Here is an 8,933-nt window from a genome sequence, read left to right as displayed (position 1 = left end):
TATTTAATCTAGCAACTTAATTATACTATCTAATGTATAATCTAGATGTGCCTTTTGTTGATTTAAAATACATCCGACTATAAACTGTGCCGATGCTAATATTATGACAGTATACTTGTTTATTTAAAAACTAAATTAAACACTATTTTGCTCAGGTAGTTATTCTAAAGTCTGTTATACATGTTTACTGTATGTATATTAGTTAATGCTTAAGATATACAGCGTGATCAACTCAAGGTAGTCTCCACTGGGGCATCAGAAATTTTGAGAAACTTTTAAACCGTAAAACATGTTGTAACCAAAGGTTTTAACATTTGGAAAGAAAAAGGAAACTCAGAGCGCAATAATTTTTCAATAAATGACAGAAATCTGTTCAAATTTCACAAATCTATACAGGGTGAGTCAGAAATATGGTAAAATATTTTAAGACAGGATTCTAGAGCTAAAAATAAGAAAAAAATGTTATATAAAGGTAGGTCCGGAAATGCTCCATTACTGAGTAATGGCTGGCGAAAGATTTTGCTTTGTTTTCAGTTCACCTGGTGAAATTAAGTGATTCTGAAAGGTTTTGTTCTTACTTTTTAACTCAAATAAGATGGTTGTATAAAGAAAATCATCTGAAAAATCAAATAAAACCACTCTAGAGGTTGTAGTGTGAACAGTTTTTGAGAAAACGTATGAAATTTGCCAAAAATCTAATAACAAAAATACCGTCTTAAATGTTTGATGTCGAATAACATTGTTAAATGATACATAAACAAATTGTTTTTCCTAATACAGATTGTAGAGAATTTAATTCTGAAAACAACCATAATAAACAAAGTTAACTAAATGTGTAAAAAAGTTATGATATTGACTCCTCACGTATCACACTACACAGCAAACGTTTGCTGTTTTATAATAAGGAATGAGTATCTGACTGGTAACAGCTAGTAATAATTAATTGTTTAAACAACAACTGTTTAAACATTTTTAAATAATAAATATTTAGCTGGGCATTTATTATTAGATGACATAATATGTCACCTCATTGTTGAACAAAACAACAAACTGTAAAGATACTATGTGCTTGTGTTAAGTATTTAACCTAGTTATTTCCATCCATTTTATTAGTGATGTTGTGTTGTGTGTTTCATTTATTAAAAATGGAAGGTAATATTCATGTGTATTCAAACTCTGATTTAGCAGACATGCATTTTAATGGATGGTTTGGAACGCTGCAATAGTACTTCAGCAAGACGTCTGTCTAGCAAAAGAACTTTCTTAACCGCAGGTGTCAAAGCGCTAGATTTTTACCACTATTCATCAACGCCTATCTGAAACAGGTTCTTTGAAGTCTTCGGAGCATAGTAATGCAGACATCGTCCGATCATGTAGGACTATTGAATTAGAAGAGTTGGTTCTTAATAAAATTTATGATTATCATGAAAAGAGCACTAGAGAATTGTCACTACAGTTCAATGTCAGCCAATCAAGTATTCGGAGTACTCGTGTAGGAGTACCAGTTACACCCATACCACTTCCAGCATGTCCAAGCTACTCCATGTTTCAGCAACTCTTTTGCCGCAAGACTACGCTCCCCATGTTGTTTTTGTCGATGGCTTATGTTAAATATGCTGATCCAAACTTTTTGAATACAATTTTGTTTACCAATGAGGCTCACTTTACAAGAACAGCTATCATTAACTTCCATAACAACCACATTTGGGCAGACAGAAATCCTCATGCTATCAAACCTAATCGCCCGCAACATCAGTTTTCAGTAAATGTTTGGGATGGAATCTTAGCAGATCATTTTCTCGTATTCGTGCTTCCTCCCAGGCTTAATGGCGTGGTGTACTTGAACTTTTTAAGAGACGAGCTACCTAACCTGCTTGATGATGTACCTCTGCATATGCGCCAAAACATGTGGTTTATGCATGACGGGGCACCTACGCACTACTCGCTGGCTGTTCGTGGACACCTAAATGAGAGTTTCACAAATCAATCGATAGGCCGAGGTGGACCAGTTTCATGGCCAGCAAGATCACCGGACTTAAATCCTTTGGACTTTTTTACCTTTGGGGACATTTAAAAACATTAGTTTACTCTTCCCCAATAGATACCACTAAAGAACTCCGATTAAACATTTATAATGGAATAGAAACCATTAAGCAGACACCTGGAGTTTTTGAATGGGTCCGAAACTTGATGATGAGAAGACGCCTAAACGCGTGCATTTTGAACAATGGAGGTCATTTAGAGCATCCTTTTTAATCTTCCGGTGAGACTAAAAGCAATTGTAGATGTTTATTGTATTTAGAAATAAAATTTTGAATTAAAAATGTTTATTTTTCACCAGCTATTACCAATCAGATACTCATTCCTTATTATAAAACAGCAAACGTTTGCTGTGTAGTGTGATACGTGAGGAGTCAATATCATAACTTTTTTACACATTTAGTTAACTTTGTTTATCATGGTTGTTTTCAGAAATAAATTCTCTACAATCTGTATTAGGAAAAACAATTTGTTTATTGGTCATTTAACAATGTTATTCGACATCAAACATTTAAGACGGTATTTTTGTTATTAGATTTTTGGCAAATTTCATACTTTTTCTCAAAAACTGTTCACACTACAACCTCTAGAGTGGTTTTATTTGATTTTTCAGGTGATTTTCTTTATACATCCATCTTATTTGAGTTAAAAAGTAAGAACAAAACCTTTCAGAATCACTTAATTTCACCAGGTGAACTGAAAACAAAGCAAAATATTTCGCCAGCCATTACTCAGTAATGGAGCGTTTCCGGACCTACCTTTATATAACATTTTTTTCTTATTTTTAGCTCCAGAATCACGTCTTAAAATATTTTACCATATTTCTGACTCACCCTGTATACAGGGTGATTCAAAACTAAACGGCAATCTCTCGGGAGCTTATTGTATAGCTAAAAACAAGTAAAAAAGTTCATATAACCATATGCCCGGAAACGCTTCGTTAGCGAGTTACGCCTAGCGAAAGATTTCGCCCGGATTTCAGAACCCTTGGTGAAGTCAGGCCGTATAAAAATGGTAAAGGTAGTTACAAAGATACAAATACGATTGTTTTTTATGTTTTTATATCTGAAAAATTTATTAAAATTCGTCCCAGAGCTGTAAATGCAATACTTTCAGAGATATCTTACGTAAAACACAAGAATTGGTGCAAAGAAATAACACATTTTTGTGTTTAACGTAAGATTACTTCCATAAATGTTAAATAAAGGTCATTTTTTTCTTAAACAGATTTGTAGAACATTTAATTCTGAAAAGATTCATGTGAATTACTTAGGAAAAAAATTAATAATAGGTATTGAAATTTAGCTTTATTTAAAAATAAAACAGACGCACAAAAATGCATATTCTTATCTGCATAAAATATTAATTAATGTTTAGGTTGTGAGTAACAGCTGATCATTTATTCTAGACTGAACATTAACATAAAATGTATTTACCTTTATAAAACTGTAATAATCACCTATAATAGTTGCTCAAAGTGTCCTCCGTTGTTAGCAATGCACGTTTTCGCACGACGAATCCACTCTTTTCTAGCGCGTTTCATAACGTTTGGAGCATTCTTGATAGTTTCTGCCGCCTCTGTAATGCGATTACGTAACTCCTCTATGGTGTTAATCCGTTTTGAATAAACAATTGACTTCATCCAACCCCATAAGAAAAAGTCTGCTGGCGTGAGGTCAGGAGAACGTGGTGGCCATTTTACTGGTCCATTTCGACCAATCCATTGTCTACCGTATGTATCATTTAAATAGTTTTCACATCATTAGAAAAATGTGGAGGTGCTCCGTCGTGCATAAACCATGCATTTATTCTGTTTTGAACAGGAATATCTTCCAAGAGGGTAGGCAGGTTTGTTCTTAAAACATTTAAGTACGCTACTCCATTAAGTCGATTAGGGAGGAAAAATGGACCAATCAAATTATCACCCAGAACACCAAGCCATACATTGACTGAAAATGTATGTTGAAAATGCCTCGTCGCAGTTTCATGTGGGTTGTCGTACGCCCAAGTATGGGTATTACGAAAATTTACAATTCCATTTCTAGTAAAACAGGATTCATCAGTAACGAGAATACGCAGAAGAAAATACTGATGTCGTAAACAATTTCTTCTTAACCAGCGGCAGAACATCTTCTGTTTATTAAGATCTTGCGGTAATAAGTCTTGAACACGTGTTATATGGAATGGGTACAACTGTGCTTCATGAAGTGTCCGCCATACGCTTGACTGGCAAATATTTAACTGACGTGATAATCGTCTGGTGCTTGTGGTTGGTGATAATTATACAGCATTTATTATTGCTTGTTCATTATTATAGTTCCTTGCGCTACGTTGAAGACCAGTATCTATTCGCTTCGGTTTAAAGCTACCAGTTTCTCTAAGTCGTCTCTCCACAGCTTCAAATGTTTTGCGATCAGGTGTTCTTCGATGTGGAAAAGTATCACGATATTCCTGAACTGCAGCTAAACCATTCTTGTTAACTTTGCCGTAAATCAGTATCATGTCCGTATACTCTTCAAACGAATACATACCATTTACATTATCTGCCATTATTTACTAAGATAATTACATACACTTTTATAAAAATATTTAATAAAATATTTTATACACTTGTATAAAATATTTCCAAATAATCACAGGATCTCACAAAATACAATCTTCACACGACACAATACAAAAACCTCCATAAAGGTTATTCAAATATTACTTCATGAACTTAATTGTTGATCAGCTGATATTGCCAACCTTTGCAAAGAAAATATGACGATAAAAAGTGTTGAATAAATGATCAGCTGTTACTCACAACCTAAACATTAGTTAATATTTTATGCAGATAAGAATATGCATTTTTGTGCGTTTGTTTTATTTTTAAATAAAGCTAAATTTCAATACCTATTATTAATTTTTTTCCTAAGTAATTCACATGAATCTTTTCAGAATTAAATGTTCTACAAATCTGTTTAAGAAAAAAATTACCTTTATTTAACATTTATGGAAGTAATCTTACGTTAAACACAAAAATGTGTTATTTCTTTGCACCAATTCTTGTGTTTTACGTAAGATATCTCTGAAAGTATTGCATTTACAGCTCTGGGACGAATTTTAATAAATTTTTCAGATATAAAAACATAAAAAACAATCGTATTTGTATCTTTGTAACTACCTTTACCATTTTTATACGGCCTGACTTCACCAAGGGTTCTGAAATCCGGGCGAAATCTTTCGCTAGGCGTAACTCGCTAACGAAGCGTTTCCGAAGCGCGGGCATATGGTTATATGAACTTTTTTACTTGTTTTTAGCTATAGAATAAGCTCTCGAGAGATTGCCGTTTAGTTTTGAATCACCCTATATATAAAAGAAAGTCGTGTTAGTTACACTATTTATAACTCGAGAACGGCTGAACCGATTTGGCTGAAAATTGGTAGGGAGGTAGCTAGCAACTGGGAAAAGGACATAGGATACTTTTTATCCCGTTTCCGATTCAGGATTCCGCCCCACTGGTCTCTAAAAGTTACAGAAATACCCGTAAGAAATGCATTGCAGCAAACATATGTTATTAAGTGAAATAGCCTTTTCAAATTTAATCAGCTGTTCTTTGTAAACATATATAATGCGAGAAAAGAAATATATGTTTATATCATTTAATTACTATTTTTAAATTTCTTTTCACCTATAGTTTGAAAGCATAGAGTAAAAACACTGTATCTTGAAAAAAATTGCCTTAATTTCAAAATGTAAACAAACAACTGTAAATTTGATTGACACTTTGACAGCTGCCTGTGTCATTTTTCTGGGTTACTCAGTCAAACAAAATGAAATCATGGCTACTGACATATAGATTGTCCTTTCAGTTTTGCTTCATAATCAGTCAATCATGAAGTGATTTTTTTTACCTTTGCAATAATCTGTTGGTTTTAAAAAAAAAGACAAACAACTTATTACTTCGATTGCTTTCGGTTCGGATAACTTTTTTTCGCACGAAATTAAACGATTTGCGAGTGTTTGTGAACATTGAGAGGATTATTATAAAGATGCCGCGACCCAGAAGATCAAATCTGTCTCAACAAAGCCGTAATGCAAGAAGGCTTCGTAACGTTGTGAACAATTCTACTGAAGAAGAACGTGAAATCGGACGACAAGAGCGTCGTGTTGGTATGGCCCGACTTCGTGCTTCTCAATCTCAAGAGCAAAGAGAGGAAGCCCGTGAAACAGCTCGCTTGGCTATGCGAAATCGGCGAGCTAATCGTACTGATCAACAACTAGATCAAGTTCAACACGCAAGAAGGAATATATTAGCTGTTTTTATTATTTTTTTTATTTATTTATTTTCCAACGGCAGCAGCCAATTTACAAATACAAGCATAGATAGTAGATACAGCGGAAAATAAAATTAATACGAACAGATGAAAAATCTACATAAAGTAACAAAATAGGTATCATACAAAATTTGATAATAAATAATTAATATTCAAAGATGTAACAAGTTATAAATATCCAAAACATAACAAAAAATAAAAATAAAGATTAACAAACAACAATAATTATTCAAGTATGGAGCGAACATAAATAAATTGTGCTAATAAATTAAAATATAATATATAACATTTAAAAAATAACAGTGAAATTAAATAAATACAACATATAATACAATGAACATGCACCTAACACAGATTAAAGCTAACTACTGTAGGTCTTAATCACTAGTCCCTCACAGAAAGAAGAGAGAAGGCCTGCCGGCGAACCTGGTGAAGTCCATCGAAGAACAGGTCACACCCAGACGCAACCTGATTTCCCAGGCGAATAAACCTTGCGAAAGGACTGTTGAAGTCGAAGTTGGTTGAGTGGTATCTTCGACCCAACAGATCTCGAGATCTTGTGTTTGCCGGAACTCTGAGGTCGATTTCAGCTAGGAGATCTGGACAGTTCATGCGACCATTCACTATCTTCCAGAGAAGGACAACATCAGCCACGTCACGTCGCAGGGCAAGAGGTGACAAGTTCAGATTGCTGGACAGTTCCTCCACAGGCACATCAAGATAGGCAAAACCCAGCCGGACACCAATCAAGCGAAGAAAACGCCTTTGTAGAGCCTCCAGTCTCGTCCTATTGCCAACAGTGTAAGGCGACCACACGGGACTTGCATATTCCACAAGCTGTCTCACAAGGGAACAATACAGAGAGCGAAGAGCAGAAGGGTTGTCGATGCCTCTGGAGAATCTTGCTATGAAACCAAGCATCTTGTTTGCTTTGCTACTGATGTGGTCTATATGTCCAGAAAATCCCATGTCGCTGGCAAATATAACGCCTAGGTCTTTTATACACTGGGACCGTGGAATGGATGTACCAGAAATGGAGTATACGTATATGACTGGGGATTTGATGCGGTGATAAGTTATACAAGAGCACTTACTGGGATTTACAGACATGTTATTCCTGACACACCAATCCTCAATTCCGGAAAGGCTATTTTGAATTTCTTGAGAGTCTTCTGGTGTAGACACAGCGATGAAAATCTTCAGGTCGTCAGCAAATTGTAAGGCCTTTACAGTTAATTTGTCTAGTAGGTCATTGACAAAGACATTGAAGAGGCAAGGTCCCAGCAAAGAACCTTGTGGAACTCCTGAAGAAGGTGAGAACTGAGTGGAAGTGGCGGAACCAATCCTCACGACCAGAGAACGTTTTTGAAGATAACTAGAAATCCATGACAAAAGAGGTTCAGCCACTCCGTAACCCAGCAACTTAGACACAAGAATTGTGTGGTCGACCTTGTCGAAGGCTTTTGCCATATCGATGTAGGCTGTATCAACTTGGTAGTTCTTGCGAAAAGCAGACAAAACATATTCTTGAAAGAGCAGGAGGTTGGAGACAGTAGACTTGCCCTTCATAAAACCATGTTGGGAAGGATGGATTATTTTGGATAGAAAAGGATTCAGTCTATCTACCACGATACTTTCAAAAACTTTGCCAATTGCCGGCAGAATAGTGATTGGACGGTAGTTCCGTATGTCGATGGGATCATTTGCTTTATGTAAAGGAATGATGAAGCCCAACTTTAAAGAGCTAGGGAAGATTCCTTTGTTAAGTGATTCATTGAACAACACTGTGAGGGGTTCAGCTAAGAGAGATCGGCAGTGATGAAGCATAGATGGCGGTATATTGTCAATTCCAGCTCCCTTTGTAGTGTCCAGATTCTTAAGCTTGCTGAGAACTTCTTCTGTTGAGGTTGTTATGTTGATTTGAATAGAGCATCATTTAGTTATGATTGCACTTATGATTACAGTTCGCATGTATCTGTACTTATTAGTCCAATGGATGTTGTTTGTGGGCATTGTAGTGCATTGAGGTTTGTTGGAGAGTCGCTTGGATTGTGTTGTCTTAATGGCAAAGTAAAATTGCCAATACTGACTCCCCCTCTTGATCCATTGCAATCATTGCTTTCTGGAGAAACGCAAGAATCACGACATTTTTCATGGCATTTGCCATGACGATCAATAAATCACAAGGCAAATCTTTGAGCGTTTGTGAACTAAATTTAGAAAATCCATGTTTTTCTCATGGACAACTATATGTGGCATGTTCACGTGTCGGCAAACCATCTGCTTTATTCATTCTTGCACCTAATAAGAAGACAAAAAATGTTGTATATCACAAGGTACTCGACTGAAGAAAGAGAATCAATATTAATAAATTAATGTATCTGTGGCTTTGCTGCTTATTGCGATTTAAATTATTTTAGATAACTTACGAATTGTGTGTTTTATTTTGTTTTTCTATTTAAATTTCAGATTAGTTGTGAAAGAAAAAATCACATAGGACCTAATTTGATTTATTTTTTACTTTGTCTTTTATTCTGCACATCTCAAGCACTAATGTGGATGCTGTGGACCCTTTA

The sequence above is a fragment of the Homalodisca vitripennis genome, chromosome 5 (genome assembly GCF_021130785.1).
Source record: "Homalodisca vitripennis isolate AUS2020 chromosome 5, UT_GWSS_2.1, whole genome shotgun sequence".
Taxonomy (NCBI): domain Eukaryota; kingdom Metazoa; phylum Arthropoda; class Insecta; order Hemiptera; family Cicadellidae; genus Homalodisca; species Homalodisca vitripennis.
This window is presented reverse-complemented; position numbering follows the sequence as displayed.